Source organism: Tamandua tetradactyla, chromosome 4 (assembly GCF_023851605.1).
Source record: "Tamandua tetradactyla isolate mTamTet1 chromosome 4, mTamTet1.pri, whole genome shotgun sequence".
Taxonomy (NCBI): Eukaryota; Metazoa; Chordata; class Mammalia; order Pilosa; family Myrmecophagidae; genus Tamandua; species Tamandua tetradactyla.
Genome location: NC_135330.1, coordinates 95,910,755 through 95,933,937, shown reverse-complemented (window position 1 = coordinate 95,933,937; position 23,183 = coordinate 95,910,755). Strand labels below are relative to the sequence as shown.

General features: G+C 35.5%; 1 non-coding gene and 2 pseudogenes across 1 annotated transcript; 1 reads left to right on the top strand and 2 right to left on the bottom strand.

Annotated features, from left to right (window-relative positions):
* The first annotated feature begins 213 nt into the window (after nucleotides 1-213).
* On the top strand, nucleotides 214-23,117 carry LOC143680421 (striatin-like; annotated as a pseudogene).
* Nucleotides 11,534-13,121, bottom strand: LOC143679387 (ankyrin repeat and SOCS box protein 3 pseudogene; annotated as a pseudogene).
* LOC143681973 (U1 spliceosomal RNA) lies at nucleotides 20,317-20,477 on the bottom strand. Its single transcript, XR_013175007.1, has one exon. It is a non-coding gene; the product is annotated as a U1 spliceosomal RNA (small nuclear RNA).
* Nucleotides 23,118-23,183: the final 66 nt, after the last annotated feature.

Below are 23,183 nucleotides of genomic sequence, written 5' to 3'. Positions count from 1 at the left end.
GATAGACAGGATAGTGCTCTCTACAGAGGAGAAAAGCTAATGTTGAGTTCATAGATGTATTCAACCCCATATTACCAAATGGATCATCATAGCTTTCTACTATGATTTATCTGTAACTTCCCATTCCAAAAGTGAGAAAACTGTCTTTCACCATCCTCTGTCTATTGAATCAATTGTTCATTTCCAACATACTTGTATAGTAGTTTCACACCCATGGACAAGAAGTTTATCAGAATTCACTGCTTATTCACAGGTACTTTTGTCCATAGTCTTACAGATTTCACTTATTTCAGAGTTCCTTACATCCCCACATGTTCCCTTCCCACTTGCAGTATTAAACTTAGTGAGACATGATTTGTCATGGCTTTTTGGATCCACAAGAAAACCATTAAACTGAAATTTTGAGGAAAATTTGTACATTATACATGAGAAAGAAGGAGAATATTTTTAATTGATATATTTCTTTAGGTCATTATGCTATGAAATGAATGTCTTGAAGTATAAAAGAGCTAAAGATATTTCTGTTGGAGAAGTAGCCAGAACTTACATAGAATCATCCATTCTTTTGCTGACCAGTTCTTGTCAAATACTAAAGGCATCACTGGAGTTGGAACTTAGCACTTCCAGTTTACAACTGCACCATTTGACTGAAACAGTATTCCTACTAATAGAAGTAACTGGATTTCCTGTACATGGGAATTACAATCAGTATTGCCTCAAAAAGCATATTATATCTTAGTGTGGCAAAGAAAAATGACTGGACATTTCACTGTAGACTAAGGTTCAGTATATTTTGTTTATCCTCTTCAGTTCATGTTATCTTGATAAAACAGTAGTCTAGGAACAAGTGAAGACTTACAATTAAAACAGAACTAAACCAAAGCTTTGACTTGGTATATGAGTCACCACCATAATTTTTTTTATGACTGATTTGTTATTCATTGGAAAAATTTGAGTCTCTTTAATATGGTGTAATAGAAATATTTCCAGACAATTTGTGTACCTTAATCACTCTGTCTTAAAATTTATTTCTAGGTGGTAGCTAAAATTGCTTAAAACTGGTTGTATCTTTGCTGGTATAGGAAAAAAAAGTCATAATGGACTATGGGTAAGATTTTCCCATTCTTAATTAAATATGTATAACAGGAAAAACTACCAAAGTTCTGTTTCAGCCTCTATACTATATAAAACAGTCAAAACAGGGGTGTGGGAGAATGATGGAGCGAAGCTCAGATAAGTAATCACCAGGCCGTGAGACTTCATCTCAGTACTAGAGCATCAGGATGTAAGGCAATGAATGCAACTTATTTTAAACCAACAAAAACAAATGTTATGCTCAATTCAGTACATAATGGCTTCACAGCCTGCAGTGATCTGTCTGCCCTTAGGACAATATACAAAGATTTGTCTTTAGAATAACACTGCTTTTATTATTGGACACAAACATTCTTTTTTATGCAAATAGTGCTGTTTGTTCCTTACCTTAATTTTCTTTTCAAGAAATAAAAGTTTCTTCTGAAAATAATAAAAGTAGTTTATTACTTTACAAAGTGTAATGTCCTTATCAGAGGAATAAAATTTATGGCACTATTTTCATGTGGTTGGATAATTCTGTTTTTTCTTTTTCTCCCTTCCTCTTTTTTTCTGGGTTAGGGCCCAATAGGTCAAAACTACAAGACATGCTTGCTAAATTGAGAGATGTTGATGCATTTCCCTCTTTGCAGTCACCTGTGGGTTCACCTTCCTGAGGCAGCAGCTCCAGACCTCCTGAACATGAAATAAATAGGGCAGATGAAGGCAAGTGTTTAAGACACTATGGAGCACAAAAAGCACTTGGATGCACATATATAATTTCAGTCACTAGAAATGACTCTATAAGAGAGAAGACTTTCATTGTGCAAATGCTTGGTTTATATAGTATTCCCTCAAGGTAGGTTTTCTTAGAGTCAAAGTGAATTGATTCCAACTTCAGTCTTTAAGACTTGAAAAAAGGGTGCAATAAACAAAAACCAAGTCCAAATTCTAGTTTAGAATATCCTTTAGTTCCACAGAAGCCCATGTTGTAGGACCTTTCCAATAATAACAAAGTTAAGAGTCTAGGTAATAAATATGTAGTAAATGTTTACTTTGAAACTCATAAATATTTTAAATATCTTACTTAGCCAGTTTATCACTGATAAAGGAAAAAAGTCACCTGAAAAAGTCTGGTCATGTTTTCTGATTTTTGGTTTTCCTTGTTTAATTCTAGCCCTTATCAACATGCATATAATTTTTACATAATTATAGTCATCATGTAGAATAATTCTGTTTTGTTATTTACTCAACACCATATCATAAACATAACTTTCATAATTATAATTTTAAGGTTGCATATTATATTTTAGACTTAATGCTAAACCTAGATATTTAGATTGTTTCTAGTTTTTTACAATTCTTTTTGTGTCTGTTCTAGTTTGCTAGCTGCCAGAATACAATATACAGAAATGGAGTGGCTTTTAAAAACAGGAATTTAATAAGTTGCTAGTTCTAAGGCCAAGAAAATTTCTCAATTAAAGCAAGGCAAAACATGTCCAAATTAAGGCACCAACAAGAGGTTACCTTCACTCAGGAAAAGCTGATGAAGTTCAGGGTTTCTCTCTGAACTGAAAAGGCACGTGGGGAACATAGTGATGTTTGCCTAGGTTCCTCTCCAGGCCTCTCACTTTGTGACACTCCCCCAGGGGCATTCTCCTTCTTCACCTCCAAAGGTCACTGGTTGGTGGACTCTGTGGTTCTCTCCTCATTCTGTCAGGGTTCTGTGGCTCTCCCCTCATTCTCAAAAGGCACTCTCTCCAAATGTCTCCTCTTTCATAGGATTCCAGTAAACTATCAAGACTCACATAGAATGGGTGGAGACATTTCTCCATCTAATCAAGTGTAATACCTACAATTGATCGAGTCTCATCTCCATGGAGATAACTCAATCAAGTTTCCAACCTATAGTACTGAATAAGGATTAGAAGAAACGGTTGGTCCCAAAAGATTGATTAGTATTAAAGCATGGCTTTTTCTAGGGTACATCCTTTCAAACTAGCACAGTGTCTTACACAGATGTTCTGATTTAGCTATTTATAAATTCCCATATGCAGAAATTTATTTTTAAATGATATTTACATTATCTCAATGTCTTGATTAACATAAATATAATCTTGATTAATGAATATTTTTCAAAATTTTTTTTAAAAGATTGCCTCAATATTCAAATCAGTAATTATTTACAGAATATATACTACTTCAAATTATTGTTTGCCTAATAAAATTGTTTGGAAAGAAAGTCACTGAATAATCACATTCATTTTGCATATTTTTAAATTTATTTAAATTTTAAGGAGATGTGAGCTTTCATTTTTGGAATACTTTTTCAGTGAAATTTTTATCATTGCATAGTTAATTATTTGTTGAAGTTAATTATAGTATACTTGGAATTTATTACCTATATATCAAATAAAGAAGAATCTACACATTATACTCTCAACATACAATTAATTTGGGGACATGGACCCATGTCTTGTGAATTACACATTTAAAATCATGGTCCTTAATGTGTTTATTGTATATTAGGAGAGTCATTTTTTTACATCATAGATAAATAAAATTTTCATCAGTTTCATTTCATCTAGAAGATTGGTTCTAGATGAAGGAGAAAAGTTAGTTTTTCTCTTATTCTCATAACTTAAAAATAGTATTTTATCTGAGATTTCACATTAGATAAAATATAGATCATTCAGAATTCTAATTAAAAAAAAGCAAAACTATTATAAGCCAGTGAAAGCATTTTGGGGGGTGCGGGGGCGGTGTGTGATCTGGGAATTGAACCTGGGTCTCCTGTATGTAAGGCCAGCATTCTACCACTGAACCACCCATGCACCCTGAAAGCATTTTTTTGAATGGGCAGGAACTGGGACTCGAACCCAAGTCTCCAACATGGCAGGCAAGAACTCTGCCTGCTGAGCCATGATGGCCTGCCCTCTGAATACACTTTTAATAGTAAAAATATTTAAGAATCTTAAAACTGAAGCATTGAATGTTTAACTTTTTTATCTACAAAAATGGCACTAGACCTTCCTCCTCAGTCCAAATTTTTCAGAAATAGAGAAGGCACTTGTGTTAGTTAGATTCAGTTGCCAACTTGGCCAGGTGAGCATACCTAGTCTTGTTGCTGCAGACATAAACCAACGGTACGTGAACCTCATCTGTTGCTAATTACATCTGCAGTCAACTAGGAGGCATGTCTGCTGCAATGAGTGACGTTTGACTTAATTGGCTGGTGCTTAAATGAGAGAACGCAATGTAGCACAGCCTAAGCAGCTCAGCCCAGGCCTTTGGAGATGCAGAAAGAAGTCACCCCGGGGAAAGTTGTTGGAACCCAGGGGCCTGGAGAGAAGACCAGCAGAGACCATCCTGTGCCTTCCACGTAAGAAAGGACCTCAGTGGAAAGCTAGCTGCCTTTCCTCTGAAGAACTAACAAAATAAATTCCCTTTTATTAAAAGCCAATCCATCTCTGGTGTGTTGCATTCCCGCAGCTAGCAAACTAGAACAGCACTTAAGAAATAGACTATAAATTTACTTCCCTGCAGCTGATTCTCCTTGGTCTCCAGTCACTTTCAGAAACAACTCCCATAGTCTTCATGCAGCACTTGTTCCATGGAGAACCTGTAGGACTTGAGGTCATCATTATTTGTGTGTGTATGTGTGTGTGTGTGTGTGTGTGTGTGTGAGAGAGAGAGAGAGAGAGAGAGAGAGAATATATATATATATATATAAACACATTTTTTATTGCTTTACTTTTGTTTTGAGAGTTCAGAAGACAGTGTCACATTTAAGAGGCACAGATAAATACTTTTGTAGGATGATGAGTAGGGTCAGTAATATTTCGTATGTTTAGTTACCAGATAGAAATGTAACCTATAATGTTAAGATCTAAGCACATTAGAGAGCAATCAAATCACAATGAGGCTCATCGGTGTGCTCTTTTTTCCAGCCCTGAATTATGCTAACTACTTACTGGTCTATGTGGAAGCAGTTGCCCTTCTTTGTTCTCAGATATTACTTGACCATTTCTAGAGCATTAGTTAAATTTAGCCACATGTTGTGTATAGGCCCTCCATTTTATTGTTTTGCTTTGCAGTGGAGAAATGAGCTAGTATAGAAAGGATGGGGTTTGTATTGGATTGACTGGAACTTAGGCAGTGGTGAAAGAAAAATGGCAAAAGTGATTAGGAGCAGGCTATGGTAAGTACTAGGAGGTAAATCTACAAAGATTAAATATGGTTAATCTCAGGAATCAGTCTTTGAGTCCTTTTTGTTTCACACCTGAAGAAAGTTATCTGGAAATGTTAGATATGAAAACAAAACAAAACAAAATATACCTGATTGAAGACCTAGCCTGATAGTCTCCCATGAATTATTTGGTTTGAAATTTTGGCATAAAAAAATCATTATTCTAACTAAAACAATTCCCCACTCCTCATTAATAAATGTTGAGAGATATTTGAACAGCTCAGATAATTTTTCATATGTTGTGTAAAACCCATTTTTTGCTGTGTTTTTTCATTGTGAAAAATAAAAAGCAATAAACTTCAAAGCACACTACAATTAGTTATAGAACAGTTTTCAGAGTTTGGTATGAGTTACAGTTTCACAATTTTGTGTTTTTTCTCTTAGCTACTCCAAGACACTGGAAACTAATAGAAATATCAATATAATATTCAGCAGTCATGCTTATTTGTTAAATCCAATTTTCTCTGGTATAGCTCCACCTTCTCCTTTGACCTTTCTCCCAGCCTTTAGGAGTATTTGGGCAATGCCCATTCTAACTTTTTCATGTTGGAAGGGGCTGTCAATAATATGGGATAGGCAGATGGAACTATTTGATGTTTTGAAGAAGCTGGGCATTCTGTGTTTCAGGACATATCTGACCTAGGTAACAATCTGGAGGTTGTAGGTTTCTGTAAAGTAATCATAGTGCATGAAACCTTTGTAGAAACTCATATAAAGTCCTAGGTGTTCTTTAGGGTTGACAGGAATGGTTTGGATTGGGGTTTGACAAACTGATGAATTGAAATATCTAGCTGAAGCCTGCATAAGAGTGACCTCCAGAGTAGCCTCTTGACTCTATTTGAACTCTCTCAGCCACTGATACCTTATTTGTTACACTTCTTTCCCCCCTTTTGGTCAGGATAGCATTGTTGATCCCATAGTGCCAGGTCAGGCTCATCCCTGGGAGTCACCTTCCATGTCACCAGGGAGACTTTCACCCCTGGATATTATGTCCCATGTAGGGGGGAGGGCAATGATTTCACTTGCAGAGTTGGACTTAGAGAGAGAAAGAGAGAGAGAGCACACACCTGAGCAACAAAAGAGATCCTCAGGAAGTAACTCTTAGGCATAACTATAGGTAGGCTAAGCTTCTTTGCTACAAAAATAAGCTTCATAAGAGCAAGCCTCAAGATCAAGGGCATGGCCTAATGACTTGGGAGTCCCTAATGTTTAGGACAGTATCAGGATTTTCCCCATGTTTAGGACAGTATCAGGATTTTCCCCAGTGGTAGAGTTTAGTAGTTCCATATTTTTAGTCCATTCTTCAAGGGATTTTGCCAATACTTTTAAATTATCTGCTCAACTTACTCTAGAATATAGCCAGGATTTACATTACACTATACAGAATTACAAGCCCTCATTCTCATTCTGGTCTCCATGTGTTTGGGTTGTTTAAATGATCTATCCAGACAGGTTGAATTAGATTATGTGCAGCAAAAAATTTAGGTTTTGGACAAAATAAACCTCCCTTCCTTTGGTCTCATAGAGTAGGCAAAGCTTTAAATAGAGACAGTGTCCTCCTTAACCCTGTGTTCTGATTTTCCTCAGTCCTGGCCCCATCAGCTTTGTAAAACTCATTTTATTTTGTGGTGGTTTGAAAATGCCTTATTTATTTAATTTATGCCCCACCTTGTTCTTACAAGGATTTTCAGTAAAGTTTCTACCAGTTCTGTTCTTAAAAGTTGGTAACCTGAGACAGAAAGTAGACTGGGGGTTACCAGGGGCTGGGGGAGGAGGAAATGGAGAATTCTTGCTTAATGGGTACAGAGTTTCTGTGTGGGGTGATGAAAAAGCTTTGGTAATGAATGGTGGCAGTGATAACACAATCTTTTTATTACAGTTAATGCCACTGAATTGTACACTTAAAAATGGTAAAGATGGCAAATTTCTGTTAAATATATATGCATGCACACATACATACTTATACATGTTACAAGTAACATTTATTTAAAAGTTAATAAAGCAAGTAATCACTCTTTCATGCATTCAATAAATATATTAACAATTACCCATGAATGCACCTAAAGCTAAAAAACACCCTGTAAATATACTTTTCCATATGTACTAATTAATAGAATTAACTTCTTTATTTCAAGAACAAATTAATTTATCCCTTTAGCAAAGTTTGAACTACTAAATTCATCTAATTAACTCATAAATTTTGCTATCAGTAAATTAACCACCTCTAGAAAATTATTGAAAGACCCTCTCTTATTCTATTATGAAAATTTTAATCACTTTTAAGTGATTAAGAGTTAATCACTTAATTAAATTTATTTAATTCTTTATTTGATTAAGAATTAAAGAAATATTCTAAGATTGAGCCTAGATAAAGGAGAAAAGTTAGTTTTTCTTCTTATTCTTTTAATTGTGTTTTTTAAGAAGTTTCACCTTAACTTATACATAAACCATGCAGAAATCTAATAATAGAGACAGACTATGTACTGTTTGCCAAATGGCATATGTCATTTGTCAGAATAATTTTCATTTATAGAGTGACATTTTATTATTAACCAAACTAAATAAGATCTTTGTTTTAATTTGGCATTCCCCTTTTATTGTTATTCTATAATAACTATTTGAAAACATTTGGGTTGCTATGTTCAGAGTTACAAAGAAAAATATTCAAGTTCATCACAAATTAAATTTGACATTTTGAAACACAGTTGGCAGCTAATGAAAGTGTTGAAATGTGCACTGCAAAAAAAACTGTTTTATGTAAATTTTTTTCAAAGGAGTATAACATACCTGCAGAAAAGTGTTTGTCAAATGGTATTAGGAATATTACAAAGTGAACTCACCTGTACCTCCACTGCCTAGACAAAAAGGAAGAACATCATGGGGTTGTCTTCTACTCACTGTTCCCTTCATCATCTCTAGATGGAATATTGACTGCTAATAGCAATGTTAATTTTGCTCCAAATAGGCACATTTTATAATTTTAGCTATTTTCATTAGAAACTTTCCACACTCTTCCAAGCTATAGAGCTAATTTCATTTTGAATGAGACTAGCAGTGTTCAGAAAGGGTCATTTATGTTTAATAATTTCTAGAAATAATCCATGTAATTAGAATGAACTATCAAATGAGAAAAACTTACTCCAGAGTCCTAATTTTGTTCTAGTGAAAAGTGAAGGACAGTAGATTATTGGTTTGGTTTCATGTTTTATTTTTCTAATTAGATTCTACTTTTAGCTATGAAAATAGCAATCAGTTTCTCAGGATTTACTGCTGTTTGGATTTTATTGTGTTTGAAGACATTTAAAAGTAATCAAGTATATAGATACCCTTATGAGAAATGAATTTGATACAAGCAAATTAGACTAATTGTTGACTCTAGAGATGTTTGCTTTATGTTTCTTCTGTCTTCCCCCTTCAGTGGAAGTATTGACATCCCCTCCTTCTTCAGGGGGAGTCCTTTTTCATGGGAGTAGATGAAGTGAACTGGGACATGAGAATTGGCAAGACTGACAGTGGCCAATAAAGCAGATTCATTAACTTATGATGTGAGTATTGGTTTTATTTTTGTTGTTTTTATTCAGTTTTTGAAAATAAACAGTCAATTTTATAGAAAAAGATGGCAGTGGTAAAACTGAATGCAGCAGACTCCAGGAGCAAGGGACCAGAAGATGCCAGCCATGTGATTTCCCAGCTGAAAGAGCTGTTCCAGACACATCAGCCTTTCTTGAATTAAGGTATCTTTCCCTGGGTGCATTAGTTTGGATATTTTCATAGGCATAGAGCTGTGAACTTGTAACTTATTAAACTCCCTTTATAAAAGCTATTCCATTTCTGGTATATTGCATTCTGGCAACTTGCAAACTAAAACAAATGATTAGTTGAAATTTACATCTTCCTAAAAGTAATATATGTCTTTCTTCTTTACTTTTAGTACATTGTCAATACCCTGCCAAAAAGTGATTTCAATTATTGTTAGACCTGATGTATACAGGGTGCTTTCCAGATGTTAAGACTGACCTGTTAGTGATTTGGACCAAAACTCATCTTTGCACCTTTGTGGATGCATTTATTTAATCCCCAATGCAGTTGTTTTAAAATCTGTTTATACTTCCTAATCGTAATGAATAATTTATCAGGAAAAAAGTTGCTTCTTTGATAGTTAAAGTCTTTACAATTCATGTCTTCATTAAAAGCACCTAATTTTTGATAATTCACTATCTCTGTTTGAGAATACATTGAATTTCCTGGGTCAAGATTGCCAAGTAGGGGATATAGAGTGGATGCCTAAGCAAACCATGGATAAAATAAAGAAGCATTCCAAAGTGGAACCTTTAGCATCCATGTCTTCCTGAAACTCATTCTTTGTGATTTATACTTCCCAAAACAGCCAAAATTCACACACTTCTTTCTACCTCCCACCCTAGTCCAAGACATCATTTTCTTCATTCAGAACTACTGCTACAATCTTCCAGTCTGAATAGTCTCCTTGCACTCCATTCTCTACATCAATGATAGGTTTTTTTAAATCATTTCTATTTCTATTGTTTCTGTACTCTTCTATTTTGCATCTATCTATCTAAGCACCAGTTAGTTGCATTTGTTTTAACCATTTAATTGGACTATTTAGTTCATTTATTTTTTAAAGTAATTACTGGTATATTTTCATTTAAGCCCAACATCTGTGTTGTCTGTACTATGTTTCTTTATTCTTCTACATGAGTTGATTAGTTTCTTATTATTTGAGTCTCCTCTCCCATTTCTTTGGAGTTTGTATACTCTTTTTTTGCTCGAGTTCTTGTTATTGAATTAATTGTACATTTGAATATGGACAAAACACAGGTAGAGAGTCAACCTTGAACCTAAGCATTCTGTGTACATTTGGCTGTATCAAAAACCTGGCATAGAGTTAAAAATCAGAGACTCAGGTTTGGAAAAATGTAAATATATACCACATATACATTTAACTCAGAATTTAATGTAATTTTGATGACCAGAATTTCTACCTGGTAGCAATTATGCCTATACATCCACATTCAAATGCCATCTCCACCCGCAGGCAGCAATTGTAGCTCTAATCTGAGCTGAGAGTCAGAGATACCTCTTGATCTCTACAGTGCCCCCATCATTCGATCCACTTTTATTGCTGCTTCTATCAAACAGCAAAGATCTATTAGAGATGGAGCTGGTTGACCCATTCTCATCTACTTTAAGCCACAGAATCCCAACAGAGCAGAAGGCTTCCTCCTTCAGATGCCTTTTCTGGTTGTCCAATGTGGCAGTTCTACTTCCATTTTATCTGGTAGCCTTTCCCCACAGCTCACCCAGTACAGTGTTTACTTCTTCCAGACTCTAGATTCAGATCAGGCAATTGTAAAACCAGTCAGGAAGCACCTCATTAACCCAGAACTCTGAGATCTGTGTTTCATGGAGTGTTTGATGATTTATACAGATTCTTTTTTAAAAAGGAAAGTCACTAATATTAGTAGAACTGGCTGTCATTGCTTCATAGGATCAAAATTGCTCTCTAATTCTGGGACTGAATGGAGCTTGAATCTTGAATTGGACAAAGTATCTCAGGAATACAGATTTTTTTTCTTAAAAAAGAATAAAACAGTGCTCCTCACAGTCTCCTGATTAGATTCTAAATATGATGAAATGCTCATTTATGTCCATATTGACCTACTTTTTTCAGCTCCACTGTCTCAGAGGTAACAGTCTGTTCCTACATTTGCAAACTGGAAATGTAGTCTTTTTTGAAGAGTATAAAGGGATTGCAGAAAAATAAAATAGCAAAATGATTTTCCACATTATTTAAAAAATATCATCCCTGCATTTACATATGGAAAGCCAATGAACATTAATTTCTTCATAAAAGTAACTGAATTAGGAGATAAGGATGGAATATGACAAGATAGGGAAAACTTGTAACATAAGAGAGATTGAATCTCAAATAATAAGATAATACTAATAAAAGGTTCAACCCCCAGAATTGAATATACTTCCATTCTGACACCCAGCACCAGTAAAACACATAATCATTGGAAACATGCCATATTAAGCACTAGAAGCAGCATTACTATTCACTAATATAATAAACAGAATATGGTCAAGCAAGTCAATATTATAACATAAAAACATGGTGGCAATAAAATAATATAAGAGAGGCTTATACTATTTTTATATTTTTGACTGGGAGGCCCAGTTTGTAAACATTCATATTAGTGTCATCACTAAGTCAATACAAGAACTGCGTAGTAGATTCAGTAGGTCAAGCCCAGCAAGCAGGAGAGTTTGCAGTCACTCTATATATTTTCTTTGTGCTTTAATTGCATGATTGATAAATTCAGATGTATGGTTCCATGACGCCAATGGGCAATGCTTCTTCAAAAAGTAACAAAATACTGAAAATGTCTCATACTTTAGGCAGTATGCAAATTAAGTTCATTTAGCTAGGCTGCATATTTCAGAAGAATATTCACAATTTCAAAGAACTCACAGTCCTTTCAGAAAGCCATATACGTGGGAGAACTGACTCCAAAAATGAGGCATATCTGGGCATCTGGACTGTAGCCATTTGGGGGTAATGTTTCTAGGCAATCTTCATGCACTCCAAATACTGCTGAATACACAGGGTTTATGTTGTCTGGCCCAATATCACAGATTTGATTAGTAAATGGTACTAACAAGTCCAAGATGTTTATATGGTCCATTTGCACAACTGCAAGAATAGGTATCTACCTGCTAAGGATCAGGATTAGCTTTGTCCAAGGCTTGACAATTGACATTTGTACCCAATGAAATAAGTGTGTGCAAGCTTTCTAGCTTGCCATATTGAGTAGCCACAAATAGAAGTGTGATTCTAAAGTCATCTTGGCATTCATTATTTGCTCCTTTTGACACAGAAATTTTATGATCTGAGCATTTTCCTGAAAAGAGGCTTGGAGCCAGGTGTTTCCTTACACACAAAGAATGAGATCCATTAACATTTGCTCCATTTTGAAGCAATAGCTTTTAACACATCTGTTTTAACTGTTGAAAAACAACTAAAAACAGTGGCATGATTTCTTATAAAGAAGTTTTTTTAGGATCTGCTCTAGTTTCTAAAATCATCTGCTTGTTCTTCTCACGTCCTTGACTTGCAATGAGATGTAGTTCACAGTAGAAACCCTCAAAAGTCTTTGTCTTAATGTGGTTTTCAGATGAATTCACATCTGCAGACAGTCTATAGAGTTGTGATATGCTGCTTCATGAACTGCCATCTATTCCCTGTTATTTGATACATCAACTTCTATGTCTGTTTTTGAGCAGTTTCCTTAAGAGTTTGCTATTGCCTTCCCTAGAAGCAAGTCCAACTGCAGAGCACATATCAAAGTAAGACTTTGAAAACTATGTTCTGCTCACCAGTCGACTTACTGCACCACTGCCACACCACTACACTTATGCTGAAAAGGCAGGTCTGAAGCCTAGCTTCCAGGCATCCATTCCCTGGATGCTTCTGAATAGGGTCCCAACTGCAAAGTATATACAGGTGGTATCCCTATATGTACTCTTTTGTTACTCTTTTCATGGTTGCCTTAGGAATTACCATACACATCCTTATCAAAATTTAATATGTGAAGAAATTAGTCCCCTTTAACTCTATTTAACTTTCATGACTTATATGTCATTCTTGTTATATATTTTACTTCTCTATATATCCCCTAAAAGAGATGATTGTTTTGTACAGTCTGTATTCCATATGCTTACCTTTTTTTGTCATTCTTTCCTGCATGTCTGAGTGTTCATCTGGAATAGCTTTCATTTTTCCCTAAGAACACTTTGAATTAGTGAAGAGCTGCTTATGCTCAATCCTCTCAGATTGCAATTTTGTTAAATTGTCTTTATTTCTCCAGAGCTGGGTTACATATTGTCTCTGGATATTCTAGTTGGCAGGGTTTTCTTCTTTTTTTAAGCATTCTAAATATCTTTTTTTAATCATCTTTTTACTTTTATTGTTTTCTGCTGAAGTCAAACTCTATCAGTCATGTAACAACTGGCATGCAGTGGTAATCTGTTTTTTCTCTGACTAATATGTTCCTATGTTCTGGTTGTCAGTCAAGTATGTTTATTTAAATTCAATCTTGAAGTTCTTAGGCCTGCCTTCTTGGCTTGATATATTTCATCAGTTTTGGAAAGTTCTCAGTTATTTTTCTTTAAATACTACTTATGCACAGTTCTCTCTAGTCTCCTCCAGGAACTTTAGTTAACACATTGTTATACTGCTGGAATGCAGTACACCAGAAATGGACTGGCTTTTATAAAGGGGATTTATTTAATTAAAAACTTCTGTAGTTTCTTGCTGTCTTTCAAATGGATTTCTCTGTCACGTGGAAAGGCACGTGGCCACATTTGTTAACCTTCCTTCCTGACTTCAGGTTTCAAATGGCTTACCCTGGCGTGATTCCTTTCTGTATCTCCAAACTTGTGGGTCTGAGCTCCTCTCTTCTGACTCCTCCTTTTAAGCCTCTCTCATGTTGGAAGATTTCTCCCCTTTGCTGACCACAGATGTAACCAGCCATAGATGAATTTCACATGCTGATGATTTAAGTCCACAGTAGCAGAACAACTTTACAACCACTGCCTGGCCAAATTGATACCTGAACCTAACTATTACACACATTGGCCATTCTTTCTATATCTTTCTATATCCTTTGTGTTCCCTATCCCTTCTCTTCTCTATTTTCCTTCTGTTTGGCTTTCCAGGCTTCAATCTAATTTTTTTAAATAACCTATCTTCCAGTTCACTCTTATGTGTAGTAGTTAAACCCAATCCATTGCGATTTTAATTTTGGTTATCTTATTTTTCACTTTTAGAATTTCCATTTGGTTTATTTTATTGTATTTTTTTAGGGATTTCTTCCAAAAGTTCTCATTTTTCCTTTTAGCTCTTGAACATAGTAAACTTGATCATTTTAAAGTTTAATCAGAAATTCTGTAGTTCTGTTACCATTATGTGTGGTTTCTGCTTGTTTTTTTTTCTTTTTTTCTTAGATATATTGTTTTATCTTCTTATGTGCACAGTTATTATTATTATGTTCCAGTAACTATATTTTAAAAATTGCCTGTAGAAATAACTTGAGGACTAGTTCTTTTTAGAAATCACTTGAGGCCTAGTTATATTTTCCTGGAGAGAATAAACTTTGATTTGCTTCTCTCAGGTTTCTGGAACATCTAGATACCTGAGATCACCTCATTCCATTCTCACTTTTTGAGATGCTCTCAAACAGAGCCTTCAAGGGTCTGTCTTCTATGGTTCACCCTGACTCTCAGAGGCAGCCTTTGGAATCACAAGTCAAAGCAAGATGGCTCACCAAGCCCCATTCCCTTGGCAGGTCCTGGACATTAATCTGTATACCCTCAGCCCTGCAAGTCAGTCAGAAGCCCTGCTCCCTGACTCAGCCATCCCCTCTAGAGTCAGTAAAAAATACCCTTGGCAGAAAAAATTCTAAATACCAGGCTCATCTCCTTAGATTTCTGTCCTTGCTTAAATCCTAACCCACTATTTTTTCACTGTTTTGTTGGTTCTCCATTTTTATATTTAGTACTGCTGTTCTACTTGGTCTCAGTAGAGATTTGACCCAAATTACTTAGTCTATAATGCCTAGAAGCAGAAATTACTGTTAGAAACTTTTGTCCCCTCTAACCTAAACCTACAAAGAGGTTGCCTGGCATTTAATGGAACTTAATCATCTACCTAGAAGAAACCCATTTTTTTTTCTTAGTTCTTAATGACTAGAAAACTTGATGTTATATCTGTTTCTGTTTCTAAAAGTAGTTACTGGTTTTTATTAAGTATATAAGTAACCTTTTGCTGCATAACAAATTGCTTTCAAAGCTTATTAACAGCTCTAAACAACAATTATTTATATCATAGTTTCTGTGGATCAGGTATCCAGAAGCAGCTTAGCTGGGTAGTTTTGGCTTAAGGTCTGTCATGAAGTTACAATCAAGACATTGGCCAAGGCCCCACAGAGGTTCAACCTGAGGAGTCTACTTTCAAGTTCACTCATGTGGTTGTTGGCATGCCTCAGTTCTTTGTCAGCTAATGGCTGGACTGGCCTTTTTTCACCACATGAGGCTTTGGAAATCTAATCTGTAAAGTAGAGAATGTTGTGAGGACTAAGTAAATTAATATATGTAAAATGCTTTGAATAATGTTCAATATAATGAATAATGGTAAATATTGCACCTATTATTAGTATTGTTGTTTTAGTATTATCTTTTATTATTGGTGTTCTGGTGATATTTCTGCAGTGTGTTACCTATACTTTCCCACTCTTGCTTAACCTTAGAGTATGAGGGGTTCATGCATGGTGCTGGTATAAAGTCAAACATTGGCTATTTCTTTAGTTATTTTGTTGGTTGGCATGGGGAAAATGGTAAGTGCATTTTTTTCAGTTGTTGTTGAAATGGAGTTACCATGAAAAAAAGGAATATAATGGTGTTTTAAATATATCAGTTGTCTTAGTTTCCCAGCTATGAAAACAAATACCATAAAAATGGGTTAGCTTAAACAGTGGGAATTTATTGGCTTATGGTTTTGAGGCTAGGAAAAGTCCCATATCAATGCATCAGCAAGGTGCTGTTTACTCCCTGAATACTATGATGTTCTGGTGGGCTTGTAATCTTTGGGGTTCCTTGGCTTTCCCGAAGCACAGTGATGTCCTCTCCCTTCTCTTGCAGGTTCCCATAGATGTCCAGTTTCTATCTCTTTATGTGGCTTTCCCTCTGTGGATTTCTCCATAGGACCTCCAAAAACAGGGCTAAAACTCAGCCTGATTCAGTTGAGTACACCTTGACTGAAAAGAACATCTTCAAAATATTGTATCCACAATGGCTTTACAACCACAGGAATTGATTTAGCTTAAGTACATATTTTTCTGGGGTACACAATTCAACCTGCCACACTAAAGGAATCGATTTTGTATAATTTTCAATGATTGTTTCTTTCAATTTTAATGTTTTCTCCTTCCAGTTAATAAAATTTGTTACCAATTCAATCATCTATTTTAGTAAGTGCTTTTCATTATGTGTTCTAGTTTGCTAGCTGCCAGAATGCAATATACCAGGAACGGAATGGCTATTTAAAAGGGGAATTTAATAAGTTGCTAGTTTACAGTTCTAAGGCCAATAAAATGTCCCAATTAAAACAAGTCTATAAATATATCCAGTCAAAGGCATCCAGAGAAAGACACCTTGATTTCAGAAAGATGGTGAAGTTCAGAGTTTCTCTCTCATCTGGAAAGGCACATGGTGAACATGGTCAGGGTTTTTCTCTCATCTGGAAGGGCACATGGTGAACACAGCTTCATCTGCTAACTTTCTCTCCTGGTTTCCTGTTTCATGAAGCTCCCTAGGAGGCATTTTTCTTCTTCATCTCCAAAGGTCACTGGCTGGAGGACTCTCTGCTTCATGGCGCTGCAGCATTCTCTGCTCTCTGAATCTCTCACTTTCTCCAAAATGTTTCCTCTTTTATAGGATTCCAGTAAGCTAATCAAGACCCACCTGAATGGGTGGAGATACATCTCTACCTAATCCAGTTTAACGACCACTCTTGATTGAGTCACATCTCCAGGGAGATGATCTAATTACAATTTCAAACATACAGTGCTGAATAGGAATTAGAAGAAATGAATGCCTTTACAAAATGGGATTAGGATTAAAACATGGCTTTCAAGGGTACATATACCCTTTCAAACTAGCACATCGTGTAAAATAAACTGAAGAAAATTTAGCTTGTGTTAGAAAGTATTGATAATCTCAAAAGTACAGCCATATTCTAAAATGTTAACAGTTTTAAAGATAACTTATTTTTTCAACTCTTACCCAAAACTATTTTCTGTATTATAAGTTAGGTTAAACTTAATTATATTTAAAAAATGATCCTATTTATTATCTATTATGCATTATTAAACTATCTGATCCTCTTATTACATTGAGTTTTATTAATTGTTTTCTTGTTACACCTTTGTATTTTCTCAAAGGAAGCTACTGTTGGCATATTGTTAATGTTACCTATTTGTTTTGGTTATATAAATTCAAAATTTTTATTGTTTTGAAAATAACATGACTGTTTACTGACAAATCAGCAAGAATGAATATTGAAATATAGTTGTCTTTCTGTCCTCAACTAAATGCTTAAGTATCTTTTTTTGTTTGTTTCTTTTATAACAAACAATAAAGATGCACTGAGGAAGATGGTTTACATTAAGAATTCACTTTAATGGTATTCAAGCCCTTGATTTCTACCCAGTTAAGCTGTTTGAATAACAGCAACAGAGGATCACACATTAAAAATGTGGAATTTACAGAAAACAGCTCCAGCCAAAAAGTGAAAATATTCTACCATAACCTTAAATATTTTAATTACCATTTTTCCAATAGAAAAATACTTATTCTTTACTTGCTATTAAATATCCCAAATATCTCTTCTAGTTCTTCCTTCTTCACCATGTCATGTGATTTAGAGTATTTTCCCCTCCATTCTCTCAACCTAATATTAGGTTGGAAAACTGAGTCTCAGGAAGAAGTGACATCAGTGGATGGTTTGCCCAGGATTTGTGAATACCCTTTGCAGTCATGCTTGGAATGCTTCTTTTCTTTACTGAAGGTTCTACTTTTCCTGTAAAGAGGTACAGGCATGTTTAAAATCCTTAGCTCCCTGCAGCCTTTGTTTAATAGGTTTGGACTTCTGGGTGGAGGGAAGGAAGAATAAGGTTTCCATCTCTCTCTCACCTTGTATTTCGGCCTTGAGACTTTGTGTACTTTCCATATTCACCAGTGTGTCTACAGTGAAAGATAGTAATGTTGCCATCACTGAGCTGTTAGTGCTTCCCTTGGCCAGACACAAGTTAGTGCAAACCCTTTCATTTGCTGCCAGCTGCCCCTGATCCCTTTGATGGGGTCCTTATTGGAACTTCTCTCCGCTCCTGGGTCACATGGCCCAGAATCCAGCATCTTCCTGCAAGAGCCCTCCCTCAGCATCAGGTGCAGCTATTACAAGAGTGCAACTGAACATCAGATGGAATTAGAGAAATTTTACCCCTGATGAATGACCTCTATTGCCAGTTTAAAAGAGATCAATGACATTCCTACTGTGAGTCATATATAGGGTAGATAAAATACTTGATTGATCAGTCTACCCCAGATAGCTCAACCAGACTTTGCTGAAACCAAATTTATCCTTGTATGAATCAAGCGTGTTCAGCAAAGAAAAATTGTTTTCTACCATAAATTGTGCCTTTTGTCTTGCTAGTTCTTTGGTCACAGTGGGTATCATATTAGACTATAGAATATGAATGTCTTATCATATATTCTTGACTAAAAATTTTTAAAACATTGAAAAAAGTTACCTGCTGAAGGGAGGTTAGTAATAATACTTTCACATGTAAATAACAGTGGCCTATTTTACTCCTGAGCTTTAAACTTGGAAGTGACTTGAGCAACACAATGTATAAAATGACATCTGCCTGTAAGTAACGGCAACACAATGTATAAAATGACAAGTACTGGCTTTAAATCCAGCTTCCATTAACAATCCTGCTAACTAGTTGAAAGTACTGTTAACTGTATCCCTGGTGATGTTCTGAGCAATGAATAAACTTGTGGCTTGGGCAGCTTCTATGGTGTCAACCATAGACATATTAACTTTCCTGAAAGACAAGGAAATGAAGGTACTGTTTATTAAAATCCTACTGTGTGCACATGCCAGGCTGTTTTACTTATAGAATGCCATTTAGTTGGTCCTTGTGAGAGGTTTAGTGTTGTCACTTTCTTTGTTTTGCTTTAAGCATAGAGAAATCCAAAATTTTGAAATATTAAATCATTTATTAGATAATAGTAGAACTGGAAATTGAAATCAGAACTTTCTGCCCTCAAAGACTGTGTTGTTTTCCCTGGGTGAGGCTGTCTCCATTTAGTCAAATAGATTATGGCCATGTGGAAAGGATCTCTAACAGGATTTTATTACTAAATGAAGATCTTGTTTTTGAAGCCATGAAAGTATGGTGTTAGGTAATTTTTCTTATATATCTGGTAATCAAGAATTGTATATTACCATAGTTTTCTAGAGGTGATTTTATGACAGGTATTCTGTCATAGTGTTCACTACTGAATATTAGGATGGTAAAAATGATCTTTTCTCTCTTATTTAGGAGTACCTCTATTGATGTAGAACCTATCCATACATTCAGAGCTCGTAAGTATGTGCTTTTTATATGCTTTAAACCAACATCATTGGAAATCAGCCTGATTATGCATTTGTGTTATGCATTTCTCATATGTTGTAGTGTTTTTTTTGGAAATGTAAATGAAACTGGTGAGTAGCACAACACTACAAATAGATTTATCACTACCAAATAGGGATCCTTCCTGAAATTAGATGTTATTTGTATGGTGTTTAAAATTTATGTGTGTATACATGTGTGTGTGTGTGTGTGCACACGTATCTTAAGGTAAAGTTGAGGTAATTAGGTTTAAGTATTAGAAATCCTGACATTTTTTCCTCAAATTTTAGATTAAAATAATTGATATTTTTCTATTTTTCTTTATTGAAATCATATTGCATGCTTTTACACTTTCAGTTTGAGCTTAGGGAGTTTATTTGGTTGATTCCATACAAAGATTGGCATACTTTTTCTATGAACATCAGATAGTGTATGGTTTTTAGAGTTTGTGGGCCATCTGCTCTCACATATTCTCGTCTTGTTTGTTTTTTCTTTTTACAACCATTTAAAAATGTAAGAACCATTCCTAGCTTGAGGACTGTAAAAAAACAGACTCCTGACTGGCTATGGTCCACAGATTATAGTCTGCCAACCACTGACTCAGTAGCAGTAGGAAAATGAACACTGCTTTGTTAATATTTGTATTTATTATTAAAAAAAGAAAAATAGAAAGCCATTCACATAAACATTTTTATTTTTAACAAGTCATATTATCCAACCAATTTTTTTTAATAGAGAAGAGTGCAAACACAGTCCCCCACTACCACAGATTTGCAGTCAAGTTTCCCACATTTGGGGAAATCACAGGGGTCAGCACATCCAGAGGGCAATGGATAAGCCTCGCCCTGGGAAAACTGCCTTTGTGATCATGGCATCCCCTGCCAGATAGGTATCAAAAGGATTTTTGTGAATAAAAATTGATCACTCTTTTTATTCCCAGAGGTGCAGTGATGCATGTGATGATGAGTGGCAGTGGGGAGCACACTGCAGTGGAGGCACCAGCCGGCCAATCTGGCCTGGGATACCACTGACTCCAACACTCATCCTTAGGGTTCTCACAGGATGTCATTCCCCCATATCTGAAAGGATAAATGATTTCTTTTTGCACATTTTTTTCACAGCATATATAGGGATATAATTAGGTAGCTTCATAATAAACTGGAAAGAGAGAACCGTGTCTCTATTTTGTTAAAAAAAAAAAAAAAGAAGATTTCTGTATTTAGGAAGCAATTTGATATATAATACTAATAAAAAAAACCTCGCTTTTCCTGAGAAAAGAGTTCCCTCCCCTCAAGTGTCATTGACTGGAAATGGTGGCCAGATTGACAATTGTTTTCTTCAGTTTAGGCCTCAGTATAGTGCCTGATGCACTATTTACTAATCTGCAATCACATTTCATCTCTATTCGTGACAGACTTTGAAGGCAAATGAATATTGGCATCAATTCCCTGGATCAATTATTGAAAGGGTGCAGAGGTTAATACTTCTAAATTCCATGACACCAAAATATTTAAGAGGCCTTAAAGATAAGAAATGCTGTTTAGTCTTTGGAACAACACCATGAAACATATGTCCATATTATAATGTCACCAGATGTTACTATGAATTCCCCTGGCAAAGACTGCTTAAAAATGGGCTATTTGGTGTCCTCTTAAATTATAGAAAGTATAAAGTATCATAAAAGCATATATTTTCATTATTATTTTAGATTAATTTTATCACTGAACCTAAGTGAAGGTAAGAAATTCAATAAACAAAAGCTCACTGGACATTTAATTAATAAGAATTTAACATATATCTTGTGAAAGGCAATTTGCTAGAGGCTTAGGTGAATGAACAAAATCCTTGCCCCAATGAGCTGACTCTCACCAAGAGTTCCCCTCTTAAGGAAAAAACTGAGGCCCAGCATGCTACCTCTAAATTCCAACACCACTTCTTCTTCACCCCTGGTCCTTTTACAGATTCATTTGTTCTATGTCTGTCATTACTTCTTTACCTCTCTCTCAGAGGATAAATTGTCCCTCATTCTGTCCCAGCCAGCCCTTCCCCTTTTGCTCTGTTTTAAAAACTTTTTATTTTGAAATGCATTCAAACTTACAGGACAGTTACAAAAATAACATAAACCCCATACAGAGAATTCCAACGTATCCTACACACACACACACACACACACACACACACACACACACACACACATACTCACATCTAACAGCATAAATGTTTTGACACATTTGCCATTTGTTTCTTTGTTCTTTCTTCATTCTTCCTTTGTTCCTTCCTTCCTTCCATCCACCTGATATCTATTCATCTATCATTCTATCTGTATTTCTCAGTTCATTGTTTGAGCTTAATATAGATTGTAAACATCATATTTCTTGAATAAAACCACGTGTTTCCTGAGACCAAGACTATTTACTTATGTAACTACTTGAAGTGCAGTTGTCGAGTTCAAGACATTTAACATTGAATAAAACTTAAAGTCTATATTCCAGTTTTTTCTTGTTCCAACAATATACTTTGGAGCCTTTTCTCTTCTGTTGTTAGATCCCATCCAGGATTGTGTATTGCTTTTAATTGCCATTTTATCTTTAGTTGTTCTTTCTTTGATTTATTTTCTAACTGTGGGGACATATATACAACATAAACTTCCCCACCCCACGCACCTCCAAACATTCCATTTAGTGAGATGAATCACAGTCACAATGCTGTAGGACCTCACCACCTGCCATTCCAAAGCACTCCCATCTCCCCAAACAGAAACCCTACACCCATTATGCATTAAGTCTCCACACCATCTCTGCCACCCCTCATGCCTTTGAAAATCTATACTCTAATTTCTGTCTCTGTGAGCTTGCACATTCTCTGATCTTTTCTTTTTAGTTACTATGGAGCTTCAAGTTAACATCTTAAATTGATCATTTCTTTCAGTTTGATACCAACTTAACTTACAAGTATATCTATATACTGTTAACTTCAATAGTATACACAAACTATGTTTTTTTTTCCCTCTGTCCCCTTGCCTTTCATAGTTCTTGTCACAAATTGCATGTGTATACATTTTGAACCCAAAATCACAGATTAATCATTACATTTTATTCATTTGATTTTTAGATCCTGGAAGAAGTAAAAAGTAGAGTTACAAACCATCTTGGTCAGGTTCATGTGTCAACTTGGCCAAGTGGTGGTACCTGTTTGACTGGTTGGGCAAGTGCTGGCCTGTCTGTTGCGATGAGGACATTTCATAGAATTAGATCATGAGCATGTCAGCTGCATCCACAGCTGATTCCATTTGTAATCAGCTAAGGAGAGTGTCTTCTGTAGTGAGTGGTGCTCAGTCTAATCACCAAAAGTCTTTTAAGGAGGATTCAGAAGAGACAGGCTCTATTCCTGCTTTTGCTGGTGAGCCTCTCCTGTGGATTTCATCCAGACTCTCCATCAAAATCATCAGCTTCACAGCCTGCCCTATGGATTTTGGACTCTATGTTCCCATGGTTATGTGAGAAACTTTTATAAATTATATATCTATGGATATGGCCTGCTGATTCTGTTTCCCTAGAGAACCCTAACTAATGCACAAACCAGAGGTACAACAGTACTGG